This window comes from Protopterus annectens, chromosome 2.part0, assembly GCF_019279795.1.
Source record: "Protopterus annectens isolate FY-2018-M chromosome 2.part0, PAN1.0, whole genome shotgun sequence".
In the NCBI taxonomy this organism is placed as follows: Eukaryota; Metazoa; Chordata; order Ceratodontiformes; family Protopteridae; genus Protopterus; species Protopterus annectens.
In genome coordinates, this window is record NC_056728.1 from 248,340,785 (window position 1) to 248,363,750 (window position 22,966).

Below are 22,966 nucleotides of genomic sequence, written 5' to 3' on the forward strand. Positions count from 1 at the left end.
CAGATGGCACATATTTTACAGGGTGTGTGTTTGATGACCTGACAGAGTGCATGCCCTATATATGTGACGTGATGGGCATGTTCTATATGCTGCTTGCAAGACCTAGGTCTCCCTGTCCATACAGGCAGTGCAGTAGACACACTTCACATGGCTGCTCTACTTTTCTTTCCAATTCTGAGGGCTACTGTGGAAGGGGAAGGACCATAGTCACTCACATGCAGTGCCACAACTTCTACCCCACCATCCAGTGTGAAGCCGAGTACTGCCAGATATGGATTTTCATGAAGGTATGGAGTTCATGCTGTAGTGATGCATGGTATGTGAATTCAGTCTTGTTCATGCAGCACTCCTTCCACTGGGCAAAGGCTGAACAGTGCCTGTGGATGGGGGTGTGCATGGCCTGCACACACACACTGGCTATGGGTGCCCTAGGCCTGTCTGTATGATATAACCACAGTGCCACAACATCTGCTGAGCTGTGTCCTAGCATACCTCACCACCTGTGCAAATGATGAGAACTGTGTCCTGCCTTCTGTACCGTGTTACTTGGGTAGCCTACGTCTGATGCACATTGAGGCCAGTCTTTGTATGGTTCAGTGCATCCTAGATGAAGGTTTGTATGCATCACTTTTAATTTACTGTATACTGCATTATTCTCACCGACAGTTATGAACCAGCTGCATCGCATAGCCAGTGCCACAACATACTTTGCCTGCCTTTGTCTAGCAAACTCCTCCTCTGTTGGGCGTTTCTCCACAGGATCCTCCTCAGGCTTCGCCTCCACTGCCTGGTGTGCTGGAACTTTCTCCTTCCAAATGTGTAGTCGAAGCTGTTTTCTCCAAATCATATAACGTAACATAGCACAGACTGAAAATATCTTGCTATATGTGTCAGGGTCATACTGCAAGGTACCACCAGATACATTTAGGCAGTGAAAGCAGGCCAAAAGTATGCTCAGTAACAACCTGGGTTTGTAACAGGGCCAAAGGCATGCTCAACAATAACCTGGGTTTGTGACTGGGCATAGTTGTACTTATTGCCTACAATGGTCTGGGGATTTCAGATGGATTCATTAACCATGGCTCCAAATCATATCTGGCATTTACAATAAGATGCTCTTGGGTAAAGTCACCATACAAGAGTTGTTCGAAATGTGACACCCTTATTTACAGGTCTGTAGGATGTGTGAGGTACTATCCCTTTGGATACGAAGGTATATGTTGTTCTGAGAGTACTAGTGACAAGGACCTTTCAGTAACTATGGGGGCCATAGTAGGGGTAACCAGGATTTTACTGTGGTCATTAACTCTGGAGCTAGCACCTCTAGTCACAGTATGTATACCTCTCTGTAACAATCAGTGTTGTTATTTAACCTCATTTGCACTGTCCCTCATTTTCATAATGTTGTACGTTAATTACCATTTCATTATACCATCATTAGGATTTGTGGAACTCAAGATTTCTCAGCCTTCCCTGCTCGAGCTTCATGCAACTCTGAATCACCCACACCTTGTGCATGACCATTCATCACACACAACTTGTACGTGGCCATTCATCACACATCAATCACTTATTGTAGCACAGAAAATGTGTCTGAATCCCAGTGGTATTCTCTGTATTCAAACGAGTCTGTGTTTTTGTGAGAATCTCTCAGAAATATTGTCATACACTGAGTCTAAATAATATCTACAGCTGACTAATAATACCTTCAATATAGATATGCATGTAAGACATTTACAAGTAGAGCGACATAATTGAAAATAACCTTTTTATCGTGATAGGGTGGCAACAACTGAAAACAACGCATACTTCTTGTAACTTAACAGTAAATGGGGCAATATTTCGAGACATGTATGCATTTTGTAAATATGAGAAAGGGTAGTGGTGGGTAAGGTGACATTATGAGGCTATATGTACAAAAATGGAAATTCTGGCTCGATAAGTTCTACAAGTAATGAAAATATGTACTACTTTGTTTTTAATACAGTGTAGCATATGTTCCCCATACCACATTTAAAATAATTTAAATCTAGATGGACAACAGGTAGTTGTGGTGGTGGGTGTCTGGCACTAAAATGGCCCAAACTGGGTCCTGCAATTGCTAAGGCTTGGATAGTGTGTGTTTGTGTGCATGTATATACAATGTCCAGTAGAAAATCCCACAATCAGCCAAATCTTCCTTATTTAAACTAAGGTTTAGAAATGTACTTAAGCTAAAAACTGAAGCATTCAAAAAGCAGTTTTAAGCACTCTGGGAGAACAAAAAGAGAAAAAAGAAAATGCGACAGTGGTTGGGTCAAGCTCATCAGTTACACAAGCCCACTCTGTTTCATGTAACTATATGTAGCAACATACACAAGTCCTTTTTTCATATCAACTATTCTTAGACCTCTAGACATATGCATATGCATCAAATGCATAGGAAGGTCATACACTGTTGAGGAGAGGCCAGGATTTCATGGTACCATTGATTTAAAAAAAAAAGCTGCTAAAAAAAAAGTAAGTTTCAAAAATAGTTATTTTTATATCTGCCTCATAGCTGCCTTGTTTTGAGTAAGTCAAGAATTGGCTGAACATTTGCTGGTGATGACCACCCATATGACAAATATGTTAAGAATGACATTCTACCATTGTATCTAAAGTCTGAATTTACATACATCATGCAAAGAATTTAATAAACATTCAATGTATTTTAACGCTCTCCCAACTGCCCCATGCCCAATTGCAAAATAATCTGAAGTACTCAGCTAATCAGACAACTTCTCTAATGTTCTTTAAAACCTTATTCCAGTCAATTCTATGAGACAGAGAAAGCAGCTCTGCAGACATCATACATTAATGGATGTAGACTGTATGGCCTATGGAGCTGGAAACAAGAGTGGAGGACTAAGTACACACAGAGCCATCAGTACTGATGGCAATAGCAGTTGGATGTGCCGTGCAATGTATGCACTTATGGCACCATGCACTCCCAGCTGCCCTATTAACCCCTACCCCCAATCTATTATAGCTTTGAAGATTCTTGGTCATTGCCCTCTGCCAAGTGACATGTCATATATATAATTTCCAACCCCCCAAAATAAAAAGGTGTGGGCTCTTTACTATTATGTTCCTTGCTTGCTGACCTTCCTTAAATCCATCTTTTATAACTGAGTCCAGTCAATGATGGCACAGATGGAATTCTGGCCAACACACTACCAAATAACTCACATTCTGAACGTGTAGCATACAAATGGAATCATTCTGTTACAGTAACCTTAAGTAGTCTGAATTTCTGATTGGAAGTAACTTTCACTGACCCTTTGACCTTTTACAGCAGTAACCCAATGCAATGTGCCTCCTCTGCCTTATATATATATATATATATATATATATATATATATATATATATATATATATATATATATCAGTCTTTTGCAGGTTTGTTATTTATTGAAGGGAATCTTTTTGGCATGGTAGTGAGAGTTTGGAATGAAACAGAAAAGTGAAACACAAGTGAGACTCTGCTGGGTGGTGACACTGTTTGGTGGCTGACTGCTGCCAAACCAAAAGTCCAGAGGAAGCCATTCTACTGCAGGAGACAGACACAGACACAGACACAGACACACACACACACACACACACACACACACACACACACACACACACACACACACACACACACACACACACACACACACACACACACTTAAATCTGCAGGAGACACACACACACTCAAACTTTGTGACTGGTTTCAGTCAGAACTTACACTAGTCTCACATGTACTGTACACCATGAAGCTTGCTTATAAGAGCAATATTTACAATCCATCCCTATTTTTGGGCTTTTGTCCTGTTTCATTCTTTCTTTAAGGCATCACTATTTAATTTATGAAGCATGGTGACTAGTAGTATGAGGAGACAAATATATTGACTCTGTGTTGCCTTTACTGTTCTGGTCTGGACTAACAGTTCATTTGAAAGTGGAAAGAATGAGAATCAGAACCAGGGTGGCAGGTCTCAAGTCGCTCACAGCTCATTGGTGTTTGCACACCGATTGTTTTTCTCATACATGCATGTTGGCATTTTCCCCAAGTATAATAATAAATGAAAAGTTAACAGCATATTATTTCTTATTTTATAAATTACCACCTACATTTGCAATAACAGAAACCGTGTGAGCAAAAACAAGTTCATCTGTTTATTTCTCAACACATCTACTATTTAAACCATGCTGGTTCACTGAAACTCCCCACTTTTGTCTATGCATCATGAAATATGCTTGCAGCAGCATACTTCCAAGACTTATCACATAAGCATCTGCCTCTGCTGCCATATACTTCAGGCAAACAAGTAAGATTTTTTTCCCCAGAGATTTGCCTCTGCTCTTCATAAATTGAATGATATTTCTCAGACAGTTAAAAGATATTTTTGACAGTACTTCCATTAATAAATAACTAAACTAATGCTATCCATAAATTCCTTATCAATAACTGTAAAAGATCTTACAGACAAATAATCATGACTCTGAATAAATGTGAAAATGTTCCTCTTTCTGACCATCTACTCTGATTAATAATAAACATGCTATGGTGAGTCCCAGAGATACAGAGATGATACGTAGATATGCATAACAGCATAGTTTGTCATAGAAATTGCATAATAAAAGCTTAAACAATGTGTGTGTGCGCACACGCGTGTGTCTTCGGCCAAGTGCGCTCATGCTAATCTTTAGCCTTTACAAATATTTGCCTTCTATGTTGTTCCTGTTGGTCTGCTTGCCTCCTTATCTTTTCTTTTTCGAGAAATGTTTCATTACAACAACTGCGAGGAAACTTGCAGCAATAGAACAATCGTACTAAAGATGTAAATGCACAAAGACCACGCACCATTATAAAATATGCAGGTGTAAATCATGTGGAAGAAAAGGTTGAGATCAAAATCTTTTAGTCAGAGATGGAATCTTTGATACACAAAGGAATCAGTCAAGAGAAAGTCTTCTTAGCAACCAGAAACAATATTATAGTTTGCACAGTGTTACATGAAGACAACATCACAGAGGGAAGGAAGTGTATTAAAAAACAATAGGACATACACCCAGAATATTAGAAACCCCATACTGTTAATGAAGAGCAAACATGAGCAGCAGATTAGTGAAATACATTGCCTGCTGCTTCATCCAAGAACAAGTTTCTTTTTAATGTCCAGCAAATATCAATATTCTGATTGTGGTAGGTTGAAAGAGCAGTATTATTACTCACCTGGGAACAAGTGACCACCAAACAGTATGCTGTAAAATAAAGATCCTTAGAGTCCATCCCATCAAAGATAGCACAGCAAACAATGGAAATCTGCCATGTGGCATGCGTGTGTATCCTCAAGTTGAAGCATAAGGAGCATCTCAACCAATTCTCTCAGCAATAGTTAAATCTCAAATTCAGGATTTAAGCAGCAGTGGCACAGCGGTTAGCATTGTCGCCTCACAGCAAGAGGTTCTCCTTGGATTCTCAGCTGGAGCACCTTCTGTGTGGAGTCTGCATGTCCTCCAAGCGGTCGAGTGACGTTAAAGACATGCAGGTAGGTGCGAGTGTGAATGGGTGTGCCTTCATTGAAGGTTGGGCATTGGGCTGAAAACTCGGCACCGTAAAAATCCACTGCCAATCATGAGCAGACCGAAGTTGTGCTGTGGTGACCCCTGAATGGGAAAAGCCAAAAGTCTTACATTTGGAAGAGAAATCTGAAACATTCTAAAACTTAAGAAACCACAGAAGCAAAGGCATGCAGAACTGTGCCAGTTAAGACATTAGTCATAGCGTTTGAGCATCCACCTCCAAAATAAGGAACACTAGCCCACATAATGTGGAAAAAAAATGGGCAAAATGTGGAACACATACTAACAGCTTCAACTAGGAAGGCCATAGGATGGTTAAAATATGCTGATTTTATTTATAAAAATTATCTTTTAATGAACTGATATCCACAGTAAATAGAAATTAATCTTATCATTCAAAAAAAAATGAGACTGACCCTTTCATTGTGGAACCTCAAGGAACATGAACTTTAAGACCCCAAATAAGAGGTATGACATTAGAAACTGTTGGAAAGGAGTCAAAATCGGAAAACCAAATGACCCAAATGGAGGGCAAAGAGTCTTTGTTATTTAAGGAGATAACATGTTTATGTGTACATTAACGTATGATGGAAAAGAAAGCATTGTGAAATTCAGACAGCACAAGTTAAATGAAGCAAACTAGCAACATAAAAATAAAGACTATTGCTTAATACCCTAATTTTGCCTTTTGACCAGAGTGTCAACAGCAAAGGGTTCTTGGACCAGTGCAACCACCCTGTTAAATGTATGTATAAATAAGTACATTAATAAATAAAATGTAATAAATAATACTTCTGATTTTTTTCTTTTTCATATTCATGCTTAAAAAAAGAACAGAAGAGCATATTTGTTTTTTTAGGGAGGTGTTTTTTCTTCACAAAAGAAAGCCTTCTTTAAAAAAAGAATGTGCGTGGTCGCCAAGCGAGGTAGAACCGAAACTTCTGTAAGGAAGTGCAAAGGAAAGCAAATGGTACAGTACAGTAAAACGTCATACACACACACACACACACACACACACACACACACACACACACACACACACACACACACACACACACACAAATATATATAATATATATATATTTATATTCCAACTAAGTGAACTCCTTAGGTGCACAATGAAGTTCCAGACATTAGGACCATTCACAAATTCCTTTTATTGTAACACACAAAGCATAAAAAATAAATACTACACAAGAAGCACATAAACGCTAGACCATACGTTTTCATTTGTTACACTTCCTCAGATGTGGGTTTTTAACAGACATTTAATCCCTTTTATACTGAAATAGTGGCAATAAACCAATAACATGTTTAATTGATTCTTAAAGAGATCATTGTACCAAAACTTATAAAACAGCAGTGCATTGTGAAAATGAATGAAACATGACTAAAATAGGTAAAAACATTGTTAATTACATCTAAAACAGACACGTTTTATATAAAATGTTAAAAATATTGATAAAACCATAAAAGGAATTTGTTGAAAGTATTGCTTATAAACATTTCATTTTAAAATAAACTTTCACTAGTTCAAGTATATATGGTGCCATCTAATGACCATTGAGGTTCATTACACCCTGTTTAAACAATCCTATAAAAAATATACCTAGGGCTTTTCTTGTATATAAAGAAACAAATGATCAGTTGAACCAGTAAAAAGTGAAATAAAATTAATGTTGATTAAATTCCTAAAAAATCCATGAATAAAACTGGAGCCTTACAATAAAATATTCCATTCAAATATTGATGTAACTTAGTCAAATGTGTAAAAATAAAATACTTTACTTGATGCCAGTAAGGTAAAAAAGATAAAAATAAGGACAAAAGGTGAGTTACATAGTTAGAAAACATAATTGGATCTTACAATTAAACAATACATAGAATAATATATAAAAAATTGTATATGTTGTTTCGTATAAAAAATATAATTCATATAAAGAGAATGGAAAGTGTTTAAAGTACAAAGTTAAATATGGGACTTATAACTTAGCTGCTCTCAGCTTTAAGAGCGGGGCTATTGATATATGGTCAGTTAGCCCTGGATGTCTATTGGCTTGTAAAGTGACCTGCCACCAAAGCTCCCTATACTCTCTCCTTTCTTCCCATAGGCCTCCCCTCTCATTGTTCTTTACTTTTTCTATCACAAAGAAGAAAAAGCATGCATTTTCACAATTTTGGGTGTGCCTGTATAGAGCGTTGGTTTCTTTTTTACTTTGTATGTCATATATATGTTCATAAATTCTTCTTTGAAGCTTGCGTTCAGTTTTTCCTACATAAAAAGCCAGGCAGGCTCTACACTTAGCTAAGTACACTAAGCCAAAGTCATCACAATTATAATATTCCTTCCCTACTAATATTATCTTCCTCCTTTCTAAATTTATGCATTCCTTATACATTCCAGTGCCCACATTTATAAATTCCATTTTTTTTGCTGGGGTTGTTTAAGGTATAATGTTTTAACAAATTCTTCAAATTGTAGGAATTTTTATATACCACCCTTAGCTTTTCCTTACTAATTTTATCCAGATCAGTAATAGAAGTAAACCTGTGCCATTCTTCTTCTAGAATATTTCTCACCATAGCTGAAGTTGTGTTGAATTCCAACACCAATGCCCTATTAAAACTTTCTTCCTGCTTATTTTTTCGTACTGTTTCCTCATCTTTGCCCAAGATCGGATTACATTTCCCTGCTCTACCTTGTGAAACTTCTTTTTCTATATGTTCCAAAAGACTAGCTGGGTATTTTTTTTTTACCATAAACATTTGATTAGGAATTTTCATTTCTTCTATAAAATCTTGCTCATCAGAGGTAATTCTCGAAGATCTTATATACTGACCCCTGACTAAATTCTGCTTTTGGTGTGCTGGGTGCATGAATCCATCAATACCATCCCCCCACCTTTATCCGGTTTCATAACTCTAATTTCTGGATTGTTCCTTAATTCTTTTAGAACTAAACACTCCTTTTCATCTAAATTGGCTTTATACCCAACTTTTATAAATTTCTTTCTAATTTCAGTTTCAACCAAATTTTCGAAATTTTTGAGTTGTGTGTGCAGTGGGGGGTTAAACATACTCTTTTTTACTAAATTAACAGGTCCCATGGTGTTAGTCTGGTTAAAAAAAATTATAGAGTAATTTTCCTAAGAAAAGTTTTTATGGTTGGGAGGGTGGCCTAATGGTTAAGGTGTTTGCCTAGTCCAGGGTTTGAGTCTCGCAAGGGATAACTGGCTAGGCTTAAAATGGCTCGCAAGGGCAGTTAGCTTAGTACTAATCTATGAACCTATGAATCTATATTTATTAGAGTTTTAGCAAGATACCCTTTTCTAAGCGGTATAAACTTAATACCTCTAGAAAGTAAATTGAAGTGGGCGTCTTGTAATTCTATAGAAATAAAATTGTAAATACTAAAATCTCCTTTGGTAAACCTATATGGAATGCTTTTATCAAAAGTTATGTTTTCTAAAACCAAGTTGGGGGGTGGGTACTCGTTTTTATTAGTGCCTCCCCCTCCCCCTTCTTCCTCCCCTCCAAAAATTTGAAGTCTGTTGATTCTCATAATGTTGAATTTTATTCCTTAGTCTTTCTGACCTTCTTAGTGGTGGGTATTCATTAAAATCATCTAACGCATTAATATTCTCACCTATACCTGGGGGGTCATTATATACATCATTCCCCCTAAATTCTCCAAAATCCCTTTCCCAAAATCTATACCTAGAGCTTTGGGTTTGTGATAATTGCTGTTGTTTTTATACTCAATTAAATTTCTTTCAAGTTTATTCATTTTCCTTCGAATAAGTTCATTGCATTGTTCATCAACTACTCCCTTAATGCTGTAATTTTTTCCTTCTCTTCCAGCACACCAAACATCAAATCATTTTTAATACAATCATTTATACCATCTATTTCTTTAAGTAAATCATGTTTTACTCTTTCATTCTCATCTATCATACTTTTTAAAACTTCTAACCCACATCTGTTAAAAATATTTATCAATTCTTTATGAAAAATACTGCCAGGAATAACACTGTTAGGATACTTGCATATTCGCAAACCCTTTGGTACAATGTTTTCTGCAATACATTCTTTTAAGTATCCATTTTTTACCTCTAAACTTTTAAATTGAAGCAATAGTCTCTGAAGTTTGTCCAACATATTTCTGTATGTATCAGTCACTGGCTTCTGTTTGAACTTTTTGCTTTAAAATTAGAATAACAACTAACCTGAAGCCAGTCTTTAAAATTTATGCCATTGGTATCATTTTGTCATTTGTCATCATTTTTTATCATTTGGTATAAATGTGGGCACTGCTCTCAGTGTGCTTACATTGCCAACAAGGAATGTATACATTTAGAAAGTAGGAAGATAATATTAGTAGGGAAGGAATATTATAATTGTGATGACTTTGGCTTAGTGTATTTAGCTAAGTGTAGAGCCTGCCTGACTTTTTATGTAGGAAAAACTGAACGCAAGCTTAAAAGAAGAATTTACGAACATATATATGATATACAAACTAAAAAAGAAACCAACGCTCTATATCGGTAAACCCAAAATTGTGAAAATGCATGCTTTTTCTTCTTTGTGATAGAAAAAGTAAAGAACGATGAGAGGGGAGGCCTATGGGAAGAAAGGATAGAGTATAGGGAGCTCTGGTGGCAGGTCACTTTACAAGCCAATAAACATCCAGGGCTAAATAACCATATATCAATAGCCCCACTCTTAAAACCGAGAGCAGCTAAGTTATAAGTCCCATATTTAACTTTGTACTTTAAACACTTTCCATTCTCTTTATATGAATAATAAATATTGTTTATACAAAACAACATATACAATTTTTATACAATTTTTTATATATTATTCTATATATTGTTTAATTGTAAGATCCAATTATGTTTTCTAACTATATAACTCACCTTTTGTCCTTATTTTTATCCTTTTTACCTTACTGGCATTAAGTAAAGTATTTTATTTTTGCATATTTGACTAAGTCACATCAATATTTGAATGAAATATTTTATTGTAAGGCTCCAGTTTTATTCATGGATTTTTTAGGAATTTAATCAACATTAATTTTATTTAACTTTTACCAGTTCAACTGATCATTTGTTTTTTTATATTCAAGAAAAGCTCTAGGTATATTTTTTATAGGATTTAAACAGGGTGCAATGAACTTCAATGGTCATTAGATGGCACCATATATACTTGAACGAGTGAAAGTTTATTTTAAAATGAAATGTTTATAAGCAATACTTTCAACAATTTGTTTTATGGTTTTATCAATATTTTTAACATTTGTATATTAAATGAGTCTGTTTTAGATGTTTTAGATGTAATTAGCAATGTTTTTACCTATTTTTAGTCATGTGTCATTCATTTTCACAATGTTTTATACGTTTTGGAACAATGATCTCTAAAAATCAATTAAATATGCTATTGGTTTATTGCCGCTATTTCAGTATAAAAGGGATTCAATTTCTGTTAAAAACCCACATCTAAGGAAGTGTAACAAATGAAATATATATATATATATATATATATATATATATATATATATACATATATATATATATATATATATATATATATATACACATACATACACACATACACACACACACACACACACACATTCATTTTGAATTTTATATTCGTGTTATGCTTTTTATACAATGCAATAACTTGAGAAAACATACACAATGCAAAAAGAAAAAGTTCAATACCATGTATATGGATCCCTAATCAGTTGACTAAGTTTTCAGAAACTCGTAATTCATATGGTCGAGACCATATGATAGAGTTTCTGAAAACTCGAACATATAAAAAGAAAAGAAAAGAAAAACACAAACCCCCCATAAAAATTTACCTTTTTTTTACATTTTTGCAAGGGCAAGCCCCCCTGCACCCCCTGCAAACTATATATACCAACTCTGAGAATGCACTACAGTGAGGAAAAGGGTAAATTTCCTGATCCTCACTGTACCGCGATCTCCACTCAAAAGCTTCAAGTTTTTAAAAACTTTCTCATATGGTCTTGACCATACGAATTTTGAGTTTCTGAAAACTTGATCAACTGATAGGGACCCATATATATATGTTTGTGTGTGTGTGTGTGTGTGTGTGTGTGTGTGTGTGTGTGTGTGTGTGTGTGTGTGTGTATGTGTATGTGTATATGTGTGTGTGTGTATATGTTGGAATATCCAAGATGATTAGTCACACCACTGATCCTTGACAAAAATTTATCAGTACAGATGTTGCTGAAAGTTAATTACTCATGTTCCAACTGATGAAGGTGCATAAAACTACTAAATCATTTTTTGCAGGGGGTATGCCTCGCCTCCCTGCTTCACTCACACCCTCCCATATTTATATATACCAACTCCAAGACTGCACAAAATGGGCAGGCTAAATGTAGGAATTACTGGGAAAATCCTGGTCCTTCATTTCAGTGTGGATGGTTTTAAGTGAGCTTTCACTCTACATGTTTTGAATCATTTCCCCATGCTTTTTGTATGTACGTGTGCTTTACATATAAATTGCTACATGTGGCTTTTGGCGAGGGCAGCATGATGGTAGACTGGGGGCATTGCTGATAGGGCTGGGAAAGACAGACAGGATGGGCAGACTACTGATGTTATGACTCCGGACGGACTGGGAAAGACAGACAGGATGGGCAGACTACTGATGTTATGACTCCGGACGGACCCAGTGCTCTCAGTACTCCTGTACTCTGATCATTTCTGTTGTTTTTAACCTTATGTTACTTTGGCAGTTGTGTTCTTTTTTGTCCTAATGAGGGAAAAAAGTCTGGATTTATCAAGGTTTGATAAAGTTTACGGAACTATGAAGAAAAAAAGTCAATGCTTACATTTCTGAGTTATGTACCTCAAGACAAATCAGTTGTACCAAATCCAGTATTAAGGTTCGCCAGGAATGTTCTTTTGCCAGCTCAGCTATTTCTATGATTTTCAGACTGATACGTGGGCGTGCCCTGATACTTTTTCAGTCTAATATGTTCCTGAGTCTTCTGGGATTCTTCTTTTTTTACAGTTTCCCCTAAAAAGCGGAGAAAGAACAAAGCAACTTCAATGCTGTAATCCTCTAGTGCAAAGCAAAGAACAAGTTCTTCTGCAATATATTCACATAAAGATAAATCATTGTATAACTTCTGCTGGAATCATTAAACAACAATTTTCACCCAGTTCTTGCAGGTCACTACTATGTTAAAATGAACACAGCATGCACCATTAATCTGTATGAACTGGATACTTTGCAGTAAGCAAGTCGTTTAATTATTATAAGCAATAAAACATTAATGAAAGGAAAAAGGATTAGTTTTAAATAATTAAATGCAAAGCTACAGGCAGGACAGTTGTTGACTGAGCTTAACAATGTCTTTACTGTTTGATAAGCAGGTAACTGGCCTACTTCAAATGACCCATTTTCATTCACAATAAAGGCCAAATATAAAAAGGCAAAGTGAGATTTGGAAATTGTATACATTCAGTGGGCCCACTTCAGAAAGCACTACACTTAGCCTAAGAAATGGCCTTTATGGCCAATCATGATTCAAAAACTGGGACAGCTCTGTCTTACTAGCATGCAGCTTAGTCCTAGCTAACAACACCAAGTAATGTGTCCTCTGGATGAGATTCAAAAAAATAAAAAAAAATGTAATGCTAATTAAGACACCCTGGTTAAGTCAGCATGGCATGCTGACAATATTTGTTCACCCCCTCACAAAGGTATACAGAGTACAAAATAAGAAGATTATGCTTGTGTAGCTGTTTTGTATAGTTAGCTGCTTTTAGCAAAACTACTGGCACATTTCTTATGTTTTTCATGATGGTAACTAGCCAGACGTTACCGAACATCACATTCCACTGTTTCTTGTGTAACATTAGATTGTTCTGACAAGTTTTATGGAGAATTGGGAAACAAGGTAAAAGGAATTGAAAGACTGCCAAAAAAAGAAGAAATAGATGCATTTTGGAGAAGTATCTACGAGGATCCTGTGGAACATAAAGATGATAAATGGACATAAGTAGTAAAAGCAAGAATAAGAAGTTTAAACGTACACAATATGGATGAAGTAACAGCCAGAGAGATTGAGATAAAGTTAAGAAAAGCCTCTAATTGGAAAACCCCAGCCCCATATGCAGTACCTAAGTATTAACATCTTTGTACAAAGATTTAGCCATGAGTAAGAACTATTTATATGCGCACCTCGAACAGAAACAGACACCAACCTGGCTAACAACAGGTAAAACAATGCTGCTACTTAAGAGTGAACCTGCAAGCTGTCCTAAAAATTATAGACTAATAACCTGCTTTCTGACGACATATAAACTATACACGGGAATTGATGCCGATAGAGTTTACAGTCATTTAGAGGAAAACTCAATTATGGCAGTAGAAGAAAAGGGTAATAAAAGAAAGTCATATGGAACAAAGGATGATTTGCTGTTAAATAATGTCATAGTAGAGAACTGTAAAAAGGGGAAGAATCTAAGTATGGCATGGATTGACTACAAAAAAAAGAATTTAATAGTATCCCACATTCATGGATAAAAGCGTGCTTAAAAGTGTATAAGATACACCCTACACTGATCGACTACATTACATTACAGTAAGCATGAAACAGTGACAGACCACTTTGCAGTTAAGCCATGATAAGGACAAATTATTATCCCAGGGATAAAAATTCAAAGGGGGATATTCCAGAGTGACTCTGTCACCACTGCTATTCTGCCTTGCCCTTAACCCATTAAGCTGTCTACTTAACAGCTTAAGCCATGGCTATAATTTGGCTCCTAGAAAACAAAGTCTAAAGACTTGTCTTCTCTTTGTTGATGATTTCAAAAGTACAGTTGTGTACACTTACCATAAATGTAGATGCTAGAGTGTATTCACTGTTGCAGTCATCACATTTGGGTTATCTGCTTGTAGTAGCCCTCAGTCGGCCTGATTATCAAAGTCTTGGGTCCTGCGTCGGTTGCTGTCTCATCTTCCATGATGTGAGGTGGTCAAGGGTATAAAGCATGCAGCCGACGCCATTACATCAGTTTTTCTTGCCCCAGATGTCAGGTGCCCCCATAATGGGAAACAATTATATACAAGGTTACACCTTCAACAAAAAAGCAAATACACCAAAAAGCTTTAAGCATAGTAAACAACAATAGAGGTATAGTCAATAGAAGTCAGGGGGCTGGAGGGAGGGTAACCAGAACTGCAACAGTGAATACACTTGAGCATCTACATTTATGGTAAGTGTGCACAACTGTACTATGCTCTTCATGTTTCACTGTTGCAGTTATCACATATGGGTAGATTCCCAAAGCTAAGGATGGGAGGAGGCAATTAGATAGCATTAGGACCAGCTATAAGGCCCTGCAAGACTGCAGTGGCAAAGCCAGCTCTGGATTTAGAAAAAAATTGGCAAGTGGTATCGCTTGGTGAAGGTATGTACAGAACTCCAGGTAGCAGCTTCTAGGATGTCCCTGGTAGGGACACCTCTGAAAAAGGCTGTAGAGGTAGATGCAGTTCTGGTTGAATGTGGTCTTATCCCCTGTGGGGTCGGTTTTCCATGGTGCTTATAGCAGAAATGAATGCAGTGGCCTATCCACTTAGAAATGGTTTGCTTTGAAATGGCCTTCCCCTCTGCCCCTGCAGCAAATGCAACCAGCAGCTGTTCAGATTTCCTGAGAGGTTTAGTCCTGTCCAAGTCAAATCTAAGTTGTCTGTGCACATCCAAGGAGTGCAATATTTGTTCCCCTTTGTTCTGTGGATTAGAAAAGAAGATTGGCAAATGAATGGCTTGATTAAGGGCCACACTGGATACCACCTTCGGCATGAAGGAGGGATTAGTCCTGAGGGATACCCTGTCTGCATGAAAGTTGATGAAAGGCTCCACTGCAATGACAGCCTGTAATTCAGACACCCTTCTTGCTGAAGTGATGGCTAAAAGAAAGGCTGTTTTCCAAGAAAGGAATTTCAACTCTGCATTTACAACTGGTTCAAAGGGAGGTAAAGTGAGCTTTTCCAATACAAAGTTAAGGTCCCAGGCAGGAGTAGGGGCTCTCCTGGGTGATCCTAAGTTTTTTGGCCCCTCTGAGGAACTGATTCAGCATTGGATAAGAAAAGAGGGGTGGATTCTGTGTTGTAATGAGCTGAAATGGCTGAGGCATGAATTTTGATGGAGGAAAAGGAAAAGCCCTTGTGAAGCATCTCAATTAAATATTGGAGAATCTGAGGTAAATTGGGTGCTGCTGTGTCCATGTCCTGTGTTTGGTTCCAGGAACAGAATTTTTTCCATTTTTCAGCATAGGATTTTCTAGTACTAGGCCTCCTTGCCTCCAGAATGACATCCACCACTTGTTTACTGAGGGACAGTAACATCGAAATCAGGTAATTAGCCAGGCTGCCAGGTTCAGGGTTTAAAGCTGTGTGTGCAGAATCTGGCCCTCCTGCTGGGACAGCAGGGAAGAAGTCTGAGGTAGGTGCCATGGTGCCAGCATTGACACACTACACAAAAGGGGGTACCAGTGTTGGTGTGGCCAGTCTGGTGCAATCAGTATTGTCCTTGGTTTGTCCTGTTTGATCTTTAGTAGTACCTTGGAGAGGAGAGGCAGAGGGGGAAAAGCATAAACTGATAGTTTTTTCCAGGTGAAGGACAGGGCATTCACTTTCCAAGCTTGTTTGTGGGGAGTCCTTGTGCAGAATTTGTCCAATTGGTAGTTCTGGAGGGAGGCAAACAGGTCCATCTCTGGGTTCCCCCATTTGTTTCTCAACATGCTGAATATCTTTGGTTCCAGTTTCCACTCCATGAGATTTCTGCTAGGGTCATCTGCCAGTGTATTTAGCTTTCCTGGCAGGAATTGAGCCTGTAGGTGCACTTGGTAGATCAAGGCTGTGTAACACAGAGCCATGGCTAGTCTGCAGAAAGGATATGAGCGGGTTCCTCCCTGCTTGTTTATGTACCACATAACAGTGGTGTAGTCCGTCTTTACCAATAACTGTCCTGGAAAAATGTGGTTCTTGAAGGCTGTCAGAGCATTCTGTACAGCTAACATTTCTTTTTGATTGAAATGCAGGTGCATTTGACTTGGGTTCCATTTGCCCTGAATGCACTTCCCTGCCAAGTGAGCCTCCCATGCATAGTCTGATGCGTCTGTTGTTAGGGTTTGTGTGGCAGGGGGTAAAGTGAATGGTAGTTCCTTGTTTTGGTTTCAGGCCTCTGCCCACCAAAGGACCTCTATCTGTAAACAAGGTATGATAGGAATCATTGATTCTAGATCCTGAGAATGTTGACACCATAGGCTTTTTAGATACCATTGTAGTTTCCTCATATGCAGTCTTGCATATGGAATTAGTAGAATGCAGGAGACCATGAACCCCACGGCTTGCAGTATTTTCCTTGCAGATAGCTGGGTCTTTGTGGCCAGTAGTTTGAAGTAGACTGTCAAATGAACTTGTTTCTCTGGCGTGAGGTAGGCCATCTGGGAAGTTGTATTGAAGCTTGCTCCCAGGAATACAATTAGTTGGCAGGGTACAAGATATGACTTCTTTTCATTTATGGTGTACCCCAGAGAAGTTAGCAATTTCTTTACAAATGCCAGATGATTTAATAGTATGTCCTGGCTTTCTGCCTGAATTAGACAATCGTCCAGGTACGAGTATATTTGAATATTTCTTTGCCTGCAAAATGCAATGACTGGAGCTAAGCACTTTGGCTTATCTAATGTGCCCAGGGTATTCACAAAGGGCAGTGCAGAGAACTGATGGTGCATGTAGCCTGCTTTGAAGTGTAGGTGTCTTCTGCAAGATTCCCTTATTTGGGATGTGCAGGTAGGCTTCCTTTAAATCCAGTGTTGCCAACCAGGCATTTTTGCCTAGCATAGGAAGCAGCTGATGAAGAGTTGGCATCCTGAATTTCAGGATTACCAAAAATGTGTTTAGGATAAACGGGTCCAGGATAGGACACCGGGGTTTGTCTTTTCTGGGTACCAGAAACAGTCTTGAGTAAAAACCTTGTCCCCATTCTTCTTCTGCAACAGGCTGGATAGCTCTGATGCTTAAAAGAGAGAGAATTTGCTTTTGAGCCTCTGCCCACTGATTTGGGGGTAGATCTGGCCAACCATTTGGGGTTGGTAAGGAGTGGAAGTGGAATCTGTATCCTTGGGAAACTATGATTAAAACCCATTTGTCCTGGGTAATGAGTTCCCAATTTTTTGCCTGCACGGCAATCTTTCCCCCTAAAGGAACAGTCAGTTGAGCAGGGCTTGGAAGGTTTAAAGTTAAGTCATTGAGACAGTTTTACCATAGGGGGAGTCTTACTACTTCCTGCTTTGGAAGTGGGAGCCCCCCATTGCTTAGTCCTGTGAGTACCCTGGGACTGAAGCCTGGGTGTTCTGCTGGGTCTGGGTTTGGAATGAGAAGACCTGGAAGAGGCAGGAAAGGACCAATTCTTAGAGGGCCAATGTGTACTAAATCTGGGAGGCTGTACTTGCAGGAAATCTTTAACAGTTTGCATAAATTTATCTTTTTCCTGCATCTTTATAAGTACTTCTTCTGCTTTGTTGCCAAACAGGCGGTCTTGGTTTAAGGAAGCATCCAACAATTTAGCTTTAACATGATCTGGCAAAGCTTGCTCCTTAAGCCAAGTACAGACCCAGTGACAGCAGCCCTGCAAGATACCTCTAATGAATCAAAACCACATTGCAAAGTATGTTTTCCAACTTGTTCAGCAGAATGCATTATATCCTGTAATTCTTTATTTTCAGCACAGTCAGGAATCAACATCATTTTCTGTTTAAGCACTCCAATAATATGCTGCTGATACTTTAACATATGAAACTGGCAGTTTAAGGCCCTAATGGCCAAGGTTGCAGAAGTGTATACCTTCTTACCCCATCTATCCAGCACCCTGGAATCTCTATCAGAGGGGGTAGGATTTTTGGCAGTAGTAGCCTTAATGCCCTTGGGTCCCTGTGAAATGGTCTCAGGATCCACAGTAGGATTTTTAAAGAGGAACTTGTGAGAGTCAGGAACCCTGTAATACCTATCAGGTTTTCTGGGAGCAGGAGGTAAAGAGTCAGGGACCAGGCTAGATTCTGAGAAGGCATCATCAACAATGTCCAGTACAGGAGGGATAGCTAAAGGCCTGTGCTGGGGCAGGAGTAAGAAATCCCTAAGCCTCTTTTTGGAGTCAGAGTAATCCTGGCTTTCCAGCGAAAATGTTCCCTAAGAGTATGCAAGGTTTCACCAAAAGCTAAATCCTCTGGAGGGGAAGCAGAGGGAATTGAGTCCTCTGCATCAGAATCCTCATAGGTAGATAAGGGTAAATTCTGATCAGAGGAAACAGAAATTTCAGAGTCCTGATCAGAAGAAAAAAAACAGTCCTAGGTCTCAGAGGGGGAAGGGTGGCTTCCCCTGAGTACAGTAAAAGGTCTTCAGCCATTATCATTTGTTTTTTAGGTATAGGGGCCTGAGCATGCGGTCTGGGCGTCGGTTTTCTAGGCATGGATCGAGTTTTAGGCCTTGAAGAAGAGAATGGTATCTGTTTAATATGCAAGTCATTAGGCCAGAATACACCCTCAGAAGCCGGTGCCTGCACAGCGGCTCAGGACCCATCCAAGGTAAAGACATCCGCAGGTTCCACAGTCGAAGAAGCATCTCATGGCATACCGAACTCCAAATGGGTCTCAGTATAGGCCTGCGAATCTGAAGTAGCTGGTATCAGGGGCTGCAAAAGTGCCTCACTGAGTACCAGTGAGCTGGCAGCTAGCTTAGAAGAAGCGTTATCGGCAGCTTTGGACCTATGCGGTCTGTCTCTGTCTTTATCTTTGTGTTTTTTCAGAATATAGGTAGTCAGATGGCTTACCAAAGCCATTTCTGGATAACTGAACAGAGTACCAAAATATTTAGAAGCATAAATAAACCGACGACGAATAGTTCGAGGTTTGAATAAGGCACAAAACCGACACTGAGGTACGTCATGGTTTGGGCCTAAGCAAGGAATGCAGAAAGAATTAAAATCTTTATGAGGCATATGCTTTCCACAAGAAATACAATTGTTAACCTTTACTGACATCAGTTTAGAGAAAGGAAAAGGTTCCCCAACGGAGTACTTAGCTTGGTTGAAGACTTCGGTTCTGAAACTCAAAAATGAAAATTTCAGGACTCTGCCGACCGGCACTTGCGAACTGCTTCTGCTTTGCACACCGCAGGGCAAGAAAGACTGATGTAACGGCATTGGCTGCATGGTTTATACCCCTGACCACCTGACATCATGGAAGATGAGACAGCAACCGACGCAGGACCCAAGACTTTGATAATCAGGTTGAGGGCTATTGCAAGCAGATAACCCAAATGTGATGACTGCAACAGTGAAACACGAAGAACATCTGTATAGCTCATCAGATGAGAAACTGAAAGCACAGTTGCAGGTTGTCAAAACATTTTCAGATGATATAAATGTCAACTGGTCTTGATAAATTTGCAAAAGCAACCTTTAAAGCAGGAAAACTGCATCATCAGGAAAACATCAGTTTGGGACAAGAATGTATTATAAAAGAACTTGAGCAAGGAGGAGTGTATAAATACTTGGGAATTGATGAAAGATGAACAAATGTGAATAAAACTTGGTAAGGAATACTTTAGATGACTTAAATTAATCCTGAAAACAGAACTGACATCTAGAAACAAAATCCAAGCTATAAACCAATTTGCGCTTCCTGTCCTAACTTAGTTTTGGAGTGATTGATTGGCCCAAAAACATGTTGGATACATTAGATATTAAAACAAGAAGGATGCTTTATGCTCACCAAATGATCTATAAAAAAAAATCAGCGCATATCAAGATAAAATATTCCCCATTCTGAAGGAGGGATGGGCCTCCTTGAAACAAATTATATGTACACATCTGCAATTGTAGGACTCCACACATATCTGCTGACCTCACAAGACACAAACATAGTGAAAGTTTTGAAACATGAGGAGAATAAATCTAAGGGAACTTCTCTGCTTAATCTAGCAGAAGCATATTGGCATCAAGCAGGAATGGAAATCAAACCAGAAGTAGATAAAAATCAAGCAGAGACTGAATATGCCAAAAAAACAAAAGAAAGACTATATGGTGAAGGACCAGATGAAAAGGCAAGAAATGTGGAAAAAGCATAAATATAGTTGCAAGTACAGAAAACATCTGGAAGAACTTTATGTTGATCAAGAACAAATGCAAGAATGGTTAAGGAGAGGTGAATTCAAACCAAGAGATGAAAGGTTAATATTGGTGGCCCAAGACAGTGGGTTATGTACACACTGGTTGACAAAGTCCACTGAACATGTGGGTGAAACAGACAAATGTAGATTTTGTAAAACTGAACTGGAAACAGTTGCACACTTTGTTGCTGGTTACAACATACTAATGGCAGAAGGACTGTATACTGAAAAACATAATAATGTGGCAAGACTGTTGTACTGGGGATTGTGCAAACATTATGGTATTGAAGTGGCTGAAAAACACTGTAAACATGATCCACAAAGCATCATAGAAAATGATGAAGTTTATATTACACATAGGATCACCCATTACCAACAGTTCAAAAGATAGATGCTAGAAAACCGTATATAGTGGTCCAAGAAAAGAAGACAAAAATAGCATTGATCTCGCCACACCCAGTGACTATAGTGTCCTGCATACAGAGACAGAGACAAAGTTATCAGGATTTGCAAGCAGAAATTAGAGAAATGTGGAAGAAAGATACCTAGACAGTTCCAATAGTAGTAGGAGCAACGGGTGTTAAAAAAAAAAAAAAAGGGTCTACAATCATATTTAGATATGCTACCAATACATGCAACTCCATACGTGTTGCGAAGAGCACTTTTGCTGACATCAAATAGTGAAACGATAGTAATTTCATGAACTTTAATCGTACTTTGACTTAGGAATGGGGTCCATTCCCATCATGGTATTAGAAACCCAAAAGATTTGGAGAAATTAAAAAGGGCAGTTCAGTACCAGAAGGCTAAACTTAGTCATATGCTGATTTAGCATGTTTCATGGCACTGCCAAATTAATGATTCATGCAAATTCTCATTATGAAACTCTGTCTATGGACTGCTATTCTGCAAATCAGAGATGTGGAAACAGTCTGATACGTACCTGTGTCAAGTCATAAGCCACCTTTTTATCAATATGGCTTGTTTTAAGAGAGTTACTACTGTTTAATGTGATGCTATTTACAATACATAGCATTATGGATGATGACTAGAATTTACAAACTCCTAGTTCTTAGCATCAGCTCCCTTATTCTGTTATTATTCCAGTTAAAGAGGTGTGGAGCTCAGTGCAGAAACAACACCCTATTCCATCTTGCACACCTGGTCACTGCCACAGGCACTTCTAATGATGAGAACATTTTCTGACAGTCCGAATAGCTTGTTAGCAGGTAAAAACACTGCCTAAGTAACCTCAAAATGTGCAATGTGTAATTAATATACCAAGGAGATATTGTCAAAGGGTCTAAGTCACTATATAAAAGGCTTGTACAGTCATAGGTTCATAGAGAAGTATTAAGCTGGCTGCCTTTGCAGGCTAGTTTAAGCCTAGCCAATTTTCCTTCAGAGGTGAGAATTAAACCCTGTACATGGTGTTTGTGAGGTAAACCGCTTAACTACTATGCCAAGCCCCAGCCCCTCTACTGCCACATGCATACTGCCAATAAGTAGCAGTCTCCCCTACACTCCTCCCATTACATGGCAGTGAGCCATGCTATTGTCTGCACACCATAACAGTGACCAGTGCTCTTTAATCTCTCACCTGACCATCCTTGCAATTATTAATATACCTGCTCAAGCCTGGCAGTAAGAGGTGCTTCTGTTAACCTCCTGTGCATCCCAGTGGTAATTCAGGTTTCACAGTTTTCCCTCCATTCCTGACAATCAGCTAATATAGTTCTTGTACCTCATCCTGTCTACACATACTTCCAGTCTCCTTTTGTGAAGCCTGTTACTGAGTAGTCTCACCTGTCTACCAAGGTACTAGGTCTGTCAGCGACTATCACTTGTCTCCCTCACCTTTCCTGCTGGCATTCAGACTATGGTACTAACTCTGTGAGCCATTCTGTCATGATCAGGGAGATCGTATCAAACCCTTGCACAGCTGAACATGACCCGAAGTCCTTGATTACTCTTCTCTGTGTCCCAATGACTAGTACATCCTGGTCTCTCATTTTAGTCAACTCACGTGATGTGAATTTATCAATCCCATCTCTCTAAGCCAGCCTACATACTCTTACGATTTTCTAAACCCTGTTAAGCTATACTAAACACCCACACCAAACTAACAACATGTTAATGAGGTGTATAGGTTTT

General features: G+C 38.5%; 1 protein-coding gene across 2 annotated transcripts in view; it reads right to left on the reverse strand.

The window, feature by feature from the left end:
- LOC122793050 overlaps positions 1-22,966 on the reverse strand; it is a 529,275-nt gene that overhangs the window by 64,707 nt on the left and 441,602 nt on the right. For both annotated transcript variants that reach the window (XM_044060726.1, XM_044060724.1), the window contains exon 2: positions 12,459-12,646. The gene's annotated coding sequence lies outside the window, so the exon portion shown is untranslated. The remainder of the gene's footprint in view (positions 1-12,458; positions 12,647-22,966) is intronic.